Below are 11,113 nucleotides of genomic sequence, written 5' to 3'. Positions count from 1 at the left end.
GTTTTTAATGAAGAAAGGGACTGGGGTGGCACAATAGCAGTCTATCAATATTTGGGGGGCTGGCACAGAGAAGAGAGGGGGGTCAACCTGGTCTCCAAAGCACCTGAAGAAGCAACGGATGGAAACTAACCAAGGAAAGAACCAACCTAGAATTAAGGAGAAGTTTCCTGATAATGAGGACAATTGATCAGAGGAACAGCTTGCCACCAGAAGTTGTGGGTGCTCCATCTCCAGAGCAGGGGTCTCCAACCTTGGTCCCTTTAAGACTTGTGGACTTCAACTCCCAGAGTCCCTCAGCCAGCAAAGCTGGCTGAGGAACTCTGGGAGTTGAAGTCCACAAGTCTTAAAGGGACCAAGGTTGGAGATCTTTGCTTCAGAGGCTTTTACGAAGCGATTAAACAACCATTTGTCTGGAATGGTGTAGGGTCTCCTGCTTGAGCAAGGGGTTGGACTAGAAGACCTCCAAGGTCCCTTCCAACTCTGTTATTCAGTTCTGTTCTGTTCTCCAAAGCACCTGAAGGCACGAGAAGAAGCCACGGATGGACACGTATCAAGGAGAGAAGCAACCTGGGACGAAGGAGGAATTTCCCGACAATGAGGACAATCAATCCGTGGAACATCACACGGTTTTGAGTAGAGCATCATGCATCACCCACAACTGATGGACGATGTATCTCAGTGGGTTTCTATAGTGATGGTTTCCTATCCCAGCTTGATTTCCTCATCCCCCAATCCATCGCAGGTGGTCCTCGACGTACGGCCGCAACTGAGCGCAGAATTTTTGTTACTACGCGAGACAGTTGCTTGGCGAGTTTGCCCCATTTTATGACATTTTTCTCGCCACATTTGTTAAGCGAATTCCTGCCGTCGTTAAACGAGTCACACGGTTGTTCAGTGAATCCGGCTCCCCCGTCAACTTCGTTTGTCAAAAGTTCGCAAAAGGGGATTAATACCTTGTATTAATTGTATTGTACCTTGATGAACGTACCTTTTCTTTTATGTACACTGAGAGCGTATGCACCAAGACAAATTCCTTGTGTGTCCAATCATACTTGGCCAATAAAGAATTCTATTCTATTCTATTCTATTCTATTCTATTCTATTCTATTCTATTCTATTCTATTCCATTCCATTCCATTCTATTTTCTTTTATGTACACTGAGAGCATATGCACCAAGACAAATTCCTTGTGTGTCCAATCACACTTGGCCAATAAAAATTCTATTCTATTCTATTCTATTCTATTCTATTCTATTCTATTCTATTCTATTTCTTTTATGTACACTGAGAGCTTATGCACCAAGACAAATTCCTTGTGTGTCCAATCACACTTGGCCAATAAAAATTCTATTCTATTCTATTCTATTCTATTCTATTCTATTCTATTCTATTCTATTCTATTCTATTCTATTCTATTCTATTCTATTTCTTTTATGTACACTGAGAGCTTATGCACCAAGACAAATTCCTTGTGTGTCCAATCACACTTGGCCAATAAAAAAATTCTATTCTATTCTATTCTATTCTATTCTATTCTATTCTATTCTATTCTATTCTATTCAAGGGACACTGCAGCCGTCATAAATAGGCTAAGCGTATGAATTATGAACACGTGACTCTGGGGGTTGTGGCCACCGTCATAAATGTGAGTCAGTCGCCAAGCTTCCAAATATAAACCACGTGACCACGGGGATTCTGCAACGGTCGTAAGTGTGAAAAACAGTCCCAAGTTGCTGTTTGTAGTGCCGTTGTTAACTCCAAATGGTCACTAAATGAACACCGTTGGAAGAGGAGGTTTGCCTGCCAGTTTTTTTTTTATGGCCTCTCATCGGATAAAAAGGGAAGAGCTTTGATTTCCCACCGTTGTGGCTGCGATTTCTCTTGGCAACCCTTGAACAGGTGAGGTGGATTCCGATTTGCAAGCTGGCTCACGACCAGATGGGCATCGTAGCTTGTTTGGTAGGCAGAACCCAAGCGGGCTTCACCTCCTGAGATCCACACAATGACGTCATCAAAGCAACTGCAGTAGCAGCCTCCACACTCCGCGTGCCAGCCCTGCTTTTCCGCCTTCTCCTCTCCACCAGAGAATTCAACGGCATCCACGCATCCCCTTTCGGTGCCAAAGCTGGCTCTGCCCCCCCCCCTCCACCCCCGCTGTTAGCTGCAGGAGCGGTGGCAGAGAGGAGCTGAGGAAGGGGGCCCAGTGGCCTAATGGATAAGGCATCAGCCTCCGGAGCTGGGGATTGTGGGTTCAAGTCCCACCTGGGTCGCGTAATCACAATTTTATTATTGGAGGGAGAGGCACTGAGAAGAGGCTTTAACCCCAGAGGGGACTAGGAACAGAAGAATCGAGTTGGAAGAGACCTTGGAAATCTTCTAATCTAATCCAACCTGCCCCTGCTCAAGCGGGAGACCCTCTACCAGGGGTATCCAAGCTTGAGAACTTGACTTCAATTCCCCAGCCAGCTATTCTGAGAATTGAAGCCCCCTCCCTTCCTTTTAAAGCATGCCGACTGGGGAATTCCTGGAATTGATGTCCTCCCCTCCTTTTAAAGCATGCTGGGAATTCTGGGAGTTGAAGTCCCTCCCCTTAAAATATTCTGGCTAGGAAATTCTGGGAGTTGAAGTCCACCCCTCTTGAAGCATGCTGGTTGGAGAATTCTGGGATTTTGAAACCCCCCCCTTAAAACATGCTGGCTGGGGAATGCTGGGAGTTGAAGTCCTCCCCTCACCTGGGCACAGGTGAGAGCATCACTTTCGGCCCCAATCCTGCAAACTAGAGGAGACAGGGCAGAGCAGGCCCAGGCCTTGCAGAATGTAAGAGAACACAAGAGCACAATAGTGCCTACCATTCCTGTCCTATTGTTCCCTTCAAATTAATATTATTGATGCATATTTTTACTTATATATTTTCTTCAATACATGTTGTTTTATCTATGACAATTGTTTGTGTATACTGTTGTGACAAAATAAAAAATAAAATAAAAATTTAATACACAAAGCTGGGTTTGCCGACCCCCACCATTGTCTCCAAATGTCCCCTCCCCAAAGTCCCCCTGGAAATGATGGGAGCTGTCATTCATACGGCAAAGGAACCTATCACGGAGCAGCAGCCCCACCTGGTGGTCATAACTGGAAGTTACCCCTTGAGATTCTGCGTAGTTTCCTCTTGCAGACGCTCTGTTTATGCTCAGAAACCCTTATCCGCATGCATTTAGCCCCCGTGGACAGCTGCGTCATCCTAAATATAGCATACGATGCCCAGGAAATGTTGCTTAGGTACTTTGCAACATCGGGATGAGCGTTTTCTCCTCCCCGACCATTTCAGCCATTTGTATGGGTTTTTTTAATCATCCCCTTCGTCAATTTATTCTTTAAAAATCGAGATACTTTTGCAATCTGCCCAGGGAACCCGAGTTCTTACATTATCAATAATGAAATTATTAATGTCAGCCATAGAATTATTAATAATAATTAATAATTCAATCAATTCATTCATCAATCAAAAATTGAATCATCAATTTCATCAATCAAAAATTTAATAAATAAATAAATTTAATAAATTAATAATATTTGGGTCGGGGATCTCCGCGATCTGGGAATGCCCCACCTCTGCTCCTGCACGGCCCCAGGCCCTGCCCTAGAGAGCCCCGATTCGCAATCTGGGGCTCCTCCGGGACTCCCCCCATCTCCCGCCCTCCGTCCCCAGCACTTCTGCAGGGCTGGACCGGGACAAAGACCCCCGAAAGCCCCCCCCAAAAAAAACTCCCGGGAGAGGCAGAGACGGGAGGTCAAGCAGCGCATTAAACACGCGGGTGGGTTCACACGACGCTCCAAACCCGCACTTCCGCGCTCCACTGGGGGGGAGGGAAAGAGGGAGGGGGAGGCAGGCGCGCAGAACTACCACGCCCACAATGCACCGCGCGGAGGGCCAAGATGGCGGCGGTGCCTCTGCAGCTGCGGCTGCTTCGCTCGCTGCGTCCGGCCGCTGGGTGAGTCCGCGGACGGGGGGGGAGGGGGAGGAGGGGGGAACGAGAGCCAAGAGCCCCCCGGGACCACCACAGACGGGGCCCTCCCCGCCGCCCTCCCCCACTCAAGCAGTTTAAGGGGACCCCCTAATCCGGAGGGCGCCCGGTTGGCGAAGGCGGCAGAGGCTCCGCTGGGGCTCCCGGGCCGCTTCTCTTGCCGCAGAAAAGGGGGAGGGGAGGGGAGGGGGGGGAGCAACCAGAGGGGCCGTTTGCACTCCTGGCTGGGCTGGAATGGGGTCTCTTGGGGGCTGATCTGGCTGGGGGCGGGAGGGGGTTGGAGCCGGGGGTCCCAACGGAGCCCCAGACCCGGGACGGCGGTTGCCCAGCCGCCCTCCCCTCCCACCCCCCGCCCCTCCCTCCATTCCTTTCCCCGGGGCCGTTTAGAGATACGGAGTGTGGATTTTTCACGCGTCGCTTATTGCAACATTGTAGCGTTTTGTTGCCTTTGCGGATCGTAAGCCGCCTCTCGGCCGGACTGGGGGGCGGCATAGAAATGGCATCGGTGGATCAAATGCAATGAATGGGGCTTCCCGGAGGGTCCCGGGAGGGGGACCAGCTGCTGCTCTCTTTGCCTCCCCCCCCCCAAGGCAGCCCAGCAGCAGGCAGAAGTCAGTCCGGGCCAGCTGATAGGGACCAGGTAGATCGAGGGAAGACTGGGGGCTGGGGGTAGGATCCCAAGAAAAAGAATTTTCCCTCCGACTTTGGATCTTGGCTCTCCCCTGGGATTTCCTTCTCTCCCCCACCCAACAGAAGAACTGGACTCTGGAAGGGAGGGGGCTGGCCCAGCCCCCCCCCCTCCTGCTCCTCACAAGCAGCCCTTGGGCAGCGTGTGGAGTAAGTGATGGTATTTGTAGCTCCGGGTTGAACTGGGGGGTCCTTGGTGCTCTCTGAGCGTGGCTGTTTTCTTGCAGACGTTTTATGACCCAAGTAGGGAAGGGCATCAGTGCTAGAAGGCTGTGAGGTTTGTGGAGAGGAGGAGGTGGAGGTCTTGGTGCTCTCTAAGCGTGGCTGGTTTCTTGCAGACATTTCATGTCCCAACCCCGTAACAGTATCAGTGCTAGAAGGGAGAGGGGCTTGGGGAGAGGAGGGGAAGGACTGTCAGGTCCATGAGGCTCTCGTTTTTTCTTCCAGACGGTTCATTGCCCAAGTAGGAAACCTCATCAGTCTTAGAAAGCAGAGTGTAACCGTGTGCACTGACGATGTGACTTCGTTTGGGTTATGAAGCATCTTCCAGAAAACCATTGAGCTCAAAGAGCACCAAGGACCCCACAGTCCTCCCCCTCCTCCTTGCAAACCCCACTCCCCTCTAGCGCTGATGATGTTAGAATAGAATAGAATAGAATAGAATAGAATAGAATTTTATTGGCCAAGTGTGATTGGACACACAAGAAATTTGTCTTGGTGCAGATGCTCTCAGTGTACATAAAAGAAAAGATACGTTCATCAAGGTACAACATTTACAACACAATTGATGATCAATATATCAATATAAATCATAAGGATTGCCAGCAACAAGTTACAGTCATACAGTCATAAGTGGAAAGAGATTGGTGATGGGAACTATGAAACGATTAATAGTAGTGCAGATTCAGTAAATAGTCTGACAGTGTTGATGGAATTATTTGTTTAGCAGAGTGATGGCCTTCGGGAAAAAACTGTTCTTGTGTCTAGTTGTTCTGGTGTGCAGTGCTCTATAGCGTCGTTTTGAGGGTAGGAGTTGAAACAGTTTATGTCCAGGATGCGAGGGATCTGCAAATATTTTCACGGCCCTCTTCTTGATTCGTGCAGTATACAGGTCCTCAATGGAAGGCAGGTTGGTAGCAATTATTTTTTCTGCAGTTCTAATTATCCTCTGAAGTCTGTGTCTTTCTTGTTGGGTTGCAGAACCGAATGTTACGTGGTTGGGTCATTAAAGGACTGTAAGAAAACCACCAATCTTAGAGAGCCCCAAGGATCCCACAGTCCTAGTCATTCTCCTCCTCCTCCTCCTTTCCAGCACTGATGATGTTATCTAGTTTGGTAATGAAACGTCTGCAAAAAAAAACCCCACCCAGCTGAAAAAAGGACTCCATAGTCTTCCTCCTCCCATCCTCCTCTTCTCCACGAATCCCACTCCCATCTAGCTGGGTCATGAAAGGACTGCGAAACAGCAACCTGCCACACCCTCTCCTTGAGAGCATCATTTCCCCCCCCCCCGCCCCCTTGGAGGATGGTTCATCAGGAAGGTTCGTCAGGGCTGGTCGCCATAAAGTGCCTTATACAATCCTGGCACAGCCGGGGGGGTGGGGGAGACGCCAGGCAGCAACTCCATGATGGGCTGAGTGTGACACTCTCCTCAAAAAGCACATCAGGACACAAAAAAGCGCCTCAGGAAGCACATCGGAAATTGCAGGGAGGATCTGTGGTCAAAGCATACCTTAGACCGGAACGCCAAGCTTTTCCTGAAACTTTGGGGCTCTCTGAGCTGCGTTCTTCCCTTGGGGATGTTTCATGGCCCCCAGTGATCTCCCTCCCTCCCTCCCTTTCGTCCTTCCTTCCTTCCTTCCTTCCATCCATCCATCCTCTCTCTGAGCTTGGTTGTTTTCTTGTAGACATTTCATTACCCAAGTAGGTAACATTATCATTGTTCCTTCCTTCCTTCCTTCCTTCCTTCCTTCCTTCCTTCCTTCCTTCCTTCCTTCCTTCCTTCCTTCCTTCTTTCCTTCCTTCCTTCCATCCATCCTCTCTGAGCTTGGTTGTTTTCTTGTAGACATTTCATTACCCAAGTAGGTAACATTATCATTGTTCCTTCCTTCCTTCCTTCCTTCCTTCCTTCCTTCCTTCCTTCCTTCCTTCCATCCATCCATCCATCCATCCTCTCTCTGAGCTTGGTTGTTTTCTTTCATTACCCAACTAGGTAACATTATCATTGTTCCTTCCTTCCTTCCTTCCTTCCTTCCTTCCTTCCTTCCTTCCTTCCTTCCTTCCTTCCTTCCTTCCTTCCTTCCTTCCTTCCTTCCTTCCTTCCATCCATCCATCCATCCATCCTCTCTCTGAGCTTGGTTGTTTTCTTGCAGAAGTTCCAATAACCCGAACTAGGTAACACCATCTATCACTGATGATGTCACTTAATTTGGGTCATGAAACGTCTGCAAGAAAACCACCAAACTCAGAGGCCACCAAGTGCCCCATAGTCCTCCTCCTCCTCCTCCCTCCAACCACCCTGCCCCTCCCCGGTCTGAAATATTAACCAGGTCCCTTCTGGTTTCCCTGACCTACAGATATTCTCCTTTATCAGTTTCCTGAAAGAAACTGTTTTGGAACATACTGGCAAACAGCTAGTTGAGGATAACAGCTGTTAGTCGTTCCCATTAAAGAATCAAATCCTTATTTATGGTCACAGACCAGCGTAGAAAAGATAAATTGCAAGCAGTAATTCTGAAAGCTGAAAGGAATGTAAAATACATAAATAAAATTAAAAGAAATGACAGCATTCTTGAGAGTTCAGAGCCAGCAATGCTCAAGGAGTATCCGTGCCTGTCCCCAAGCAGCTGGTATTTGAGAGAAACTCTCCTCTTTCTACCTAGGACGTTAAAGGACAAATTTCTGAAGCTAATTTCGTCTCTTCCCTGAAAGGGACTCGGTGATCCAGATTCAACCCTGAGGCAGCAAGGTTAACCATGGCTCGTTTTGCAGAACCGTCTTTTATGCCAGGGCTCCACTGATCGGTCCCTCATAGCTGTTTATTCTGCACGTTTTAAAGAACGAGACTAGTTTCAAAGGTACAGAAGCTCCTTTCTGCCTTTCTCCTGGCTGCGTGGCGCATGGGGGAGAAATCAAACGTAAGCTCTGCTCGTTTTTGCCCCCATCATGATAGGATGGCGTATTTTTTCCCCCCATCGGATTGTGTGTGTGTGGTGGGGGGGAATGTTTTAAATTAAATCTGGAAAATTTTTGTGAGTAAAAATTGAAGGCAGGCAGATCCTTTTCAAACGAGACTCTGGCCTGAATTCTACGCGTTGCACGCCTGCCGTTTCCGTTCTGTTTTGTTGCAAGTAATCTCTGGTGATATTGATGAGCGATGAGGAGGAGGAGGAGGAGGAGGTGGTGATCCATTCGGTTGTGTCCGGTTCTTGGTGATTCTCTGGGCATCTTGCACTTCTTCTTTGCGTCATTCTAAGCCCTGGCTAGTGTCAGCTTTGATGGATTGAGATAGTGGGGAATATCTCTAGCTCAGGTGTAGGATGATGAGGCTGGAGGTTTGTTCTCCAGGCTTGTGGGTTGGTTTCTGAAGGTTTTGGTACCAGGCTAGGTAACATCTTCAGCAGAATGGACCGACCCATCAGAAGAGCCTCACCTGGCGTAACCCACACCAGACCCATCACCAGGCCATCAGATCACATGAAGCCCTTGTAAGCAGAAGAAAAAACCCCAGGGACACCCCCAAATTCTGCTGAAGGGGTTCCTTAGCCTGGAAATGAAGCATTCAGAACACACACACACACATCCACCCCACAAGCTCTGAGAATGAACTTCCACCCTCAGTTTTGATGGTTTCCAGCCTTTGTGTTCTTTCGTGGCCCGGTTTCCTTTTTCAGAGATGGATGGATGGATGGATGGAAGGAAGGAAGGAAGGAAGGAAGGAAGGAAGGAAGGAAGGAAGGAGATGGAAGGAAAGGGTAGGGAATGAAGGAAGGAAATGGAAGGAAGGAACTTAATAGTAACGGAAGGAAGGAGATGAGTGGGTGGATGGTGGGTAGGTAGAGGATATTTATTTATTTATTTATTTATTTTATTATTTAGATTTTTATACCGCCCTTCTCCCGAAGGACTCAGGGCAGTGTACAGCCAGATTAAAACAATACAATATACAATTTTAAAACAACAAATTAAAATAACATATTCTATAATGGCCGAAAATTTTAAAAACCGTCAAATTTGACCCGATAAAACAGAATACCCCAATTTAAAATTATTAAAATTCAAAAAATTCAAAATTTAAAAATTAAGAATTAAGCCAGTCCCGCTTGGATGAACAAGTACGTTTTCAATTCACGGCGAAAGGTCCGAAGGTCAGGTAATTGACGCAAACCAGGGGGAAGTTCATTCCAGAGGGTAGATAGATAGATAGATAGATAGATAGATAGATAGATAGATAGATATAGATGGAGGGAGGGAGGGAGGGAGGGAGGGGAAGGAAGGAGAGGAGAGGAGATGGAGTGAAGGAAAGGAAAGGAAAGGAAAGGAAGGAAAGGAAAAGAAAGAAAAGAGAGAAAAAAATGATGATCCCTTCAGTTGAGTCCGATTCTTGGCGATTCTTCAGGGCCAGGTGGTCTCTCTACATCTTCTGATCTTGTGCTGTTTCTTGGTGTCCAGCCACCCGTCGTCTTTGACTGCCTTAATTCTTCCAAGCCTAATTGCTTTCTCCCGTGAATTCCTCCCCATGGCACTGTTGCCTCCCAGGAACAGGTCTGGTGTCACCTGCTCCATTACTGGTTTGTTGGTCACCTTTGCTGTCCAGGGAGGGTCTCCTTCCACACCCCACCTCAAACCCCTCGATTTTCTTCCTGTCTTGCTTTTTCAAGGTCCGGCTTTCACAGCCATAAATAGCCATGGGGTACGCAACAGAGCGGACTAACCGAGATACGGTTGCCAGGTTGATATTGGATTGTCCAATGGGCAAGAATTCGCCTTGCAGATCAATCACCACATCCCCACCTGTTCAGTTACATGGAACAACGTGGAAAGGTTGCCCAGGGCAAAAATGCTATTTTTCCGACGAAACTGATGTTTGTGAACTGCTGATTCTTTTCCTGGTTGTGACCCTCCCTTTCTCTTCCTGGCCAATCTTTGAGAAGTGAGTTGTGTCACCATAATGTGTCGGTCCACTTCAGGGCTGTCCAACCTTGCCCCTTTAAGACCTGTGGACTTCAACTCCCAGAATTCCCCAGCCAGCATGTGTAAGTTGAGGTCTTCCTGTATTGACTGAAGGTGCTTTAAGCCAGGGGTCTTCAACCTTGGCAACTTGAAGACTTGTGGACTTCTGGCTGAGGAACTCTGGGAGTTGGAGTCCACAAGTCTTCAAGTTGCCAAGGTTGAAGACCCCTGCTTTAATAGAATAGAATTTTTATTGGCCAAGTGTGATTGGACACACAAGGAATTTGTCTTGGTGCAGATGCTCTCAGTGTACATAAAAGAAAAGATACGTTCATCAAGGTACAACATTTACAACACAATTGATGATCAATATATCAATATAAATCATAAGGATTGCCAGCAACAAGTTATAGTCATACAGTCATAAGTGGAAAGAGATTGGTGATGGGAACTATGAAACGATTGATAGTAGTGCAGATTCAGTAAATAGTCTGACAGTGTTGAGGGAATTATTTGTTTAGCAGAGTGATGGCCTTCGGGAAAAAACTGTTCTTGTGTCTAGTTGTTCTGGTGTGCAGTGCTCTATAGCGTCGTTTTGAGGGTAGGAGTTGAAACAGTTTATGTCCAGGATGCGAGGGATCTGCAAATATTTTCACGGCCCTCTTCTTGATTCGTGCAGTATACAGGTCCTCAATGGAAAGCAAGTTGGTAGCAATTATTTTTTCTGCAGTTCTAATTATCCTCTGAAGTCTGTGTTTTTCTTGTTGGGTTGCAGAACCGAACCAGACAGTTATAGAGGTGCAAATGACAGACTCAATAATTCCTCTGTAGAATTGGATCAGCAGCTCCTTGGGCAGTTTGAGCTTACTGAGTTGGCGCAGAAAGAACATTCTTTGTTGTCCTTTTTTAATGATGTTTTTGATGTTAGCTGTCCATTTGAGATCTTGCGATATGATAGAACCCAGAAATTTGAAGGTTTCTACTTTAAGCAGTGGTAGGTAGAAATTAACCTGTTTCCTAACCTACTTTTGATGTTCTCCTTTTGTTTCTTTATTTTTAGCCAGCAAAATTACTCTTTGAGACGCGTGACTTCCCCGCTTTAGGTCTCAGATTGTTCTATTTCACAGAATTGTGAGGATAATTTTTTTCATTTTTAAATATGCGGTTATTAGTAAGCTTCCTAAGCAGTCCTCAAATATACAATTAATTTGTTTAGTGACCGAAGTTGC

At 47.1% G+C, this 11,113-nt stretch overlaps 1 protein-coding gene and 1 non-coding gene across 7 annotated transcripts in view; both read left to right on the top strand.

The window, feature by feature from the left end:
* The first annotated feature begins 2,197 nt into the window (after window positions 1-2,197).
* On the top strand, window positions 2,198-2,270 carry TRNAR-CCG (transfer RNA arginine (anticodon CCG)). The gene has a single exon. It is a non-coding gene; the product is annotated as a tRNA-Arg (tRNA).
* A 1,652-nt stretch (window positions 2,271-3,922) lies between these two features.
* EFR3A (EFR3 homolog A) overlaps window positions 3,923-11,113 on the top strand; it is a 58,967-nt gene continuing 51,776 nt past the window's right edge. The window contains exons 1-3 of one of the 6 annotated variants that reach the window (XM_058176800.1): window positions 3,925-3,992; window positions 7,595-7,789; window positions 10,945-11,015. The gene's annotated coding sequence lies outside the window, so the exon portion shown is untranslated. Of the gene's footprint in view, window positions 3,993-7,594; window positions 7,790-7,830; window positions 7,850-10,944; window positions 11,016-11,113 lie in introns of those variants that run through there. The other 5 variants (XM_058176797.1, XM_058176802.1, XM_058176799.1 and 2 more) reach the window with 5 other exon arrangements.

The sequence above is a fragment of the Ahaetulla prasina genome, chromosome 3 (assembly GCF_028640845.1).
Source record: "Ahaetulla prasina isolate Xishuangbanna chromosome 3, ASM2864084v1, whole genome shotgun sequence".
Taxonomy (NCBI): domain Eukaryota; kingdom Metazoa; phylum Chordata; class Lepidosauria; order Squamata; family Colubridae; genus Ahaetulla; species Ahaetulla prasina.
The sequence above is the reverse complement of the archived record's forward strand: the minus strand, read 5'-3'. Positions and strand labels throughout refer to the sequence as shown.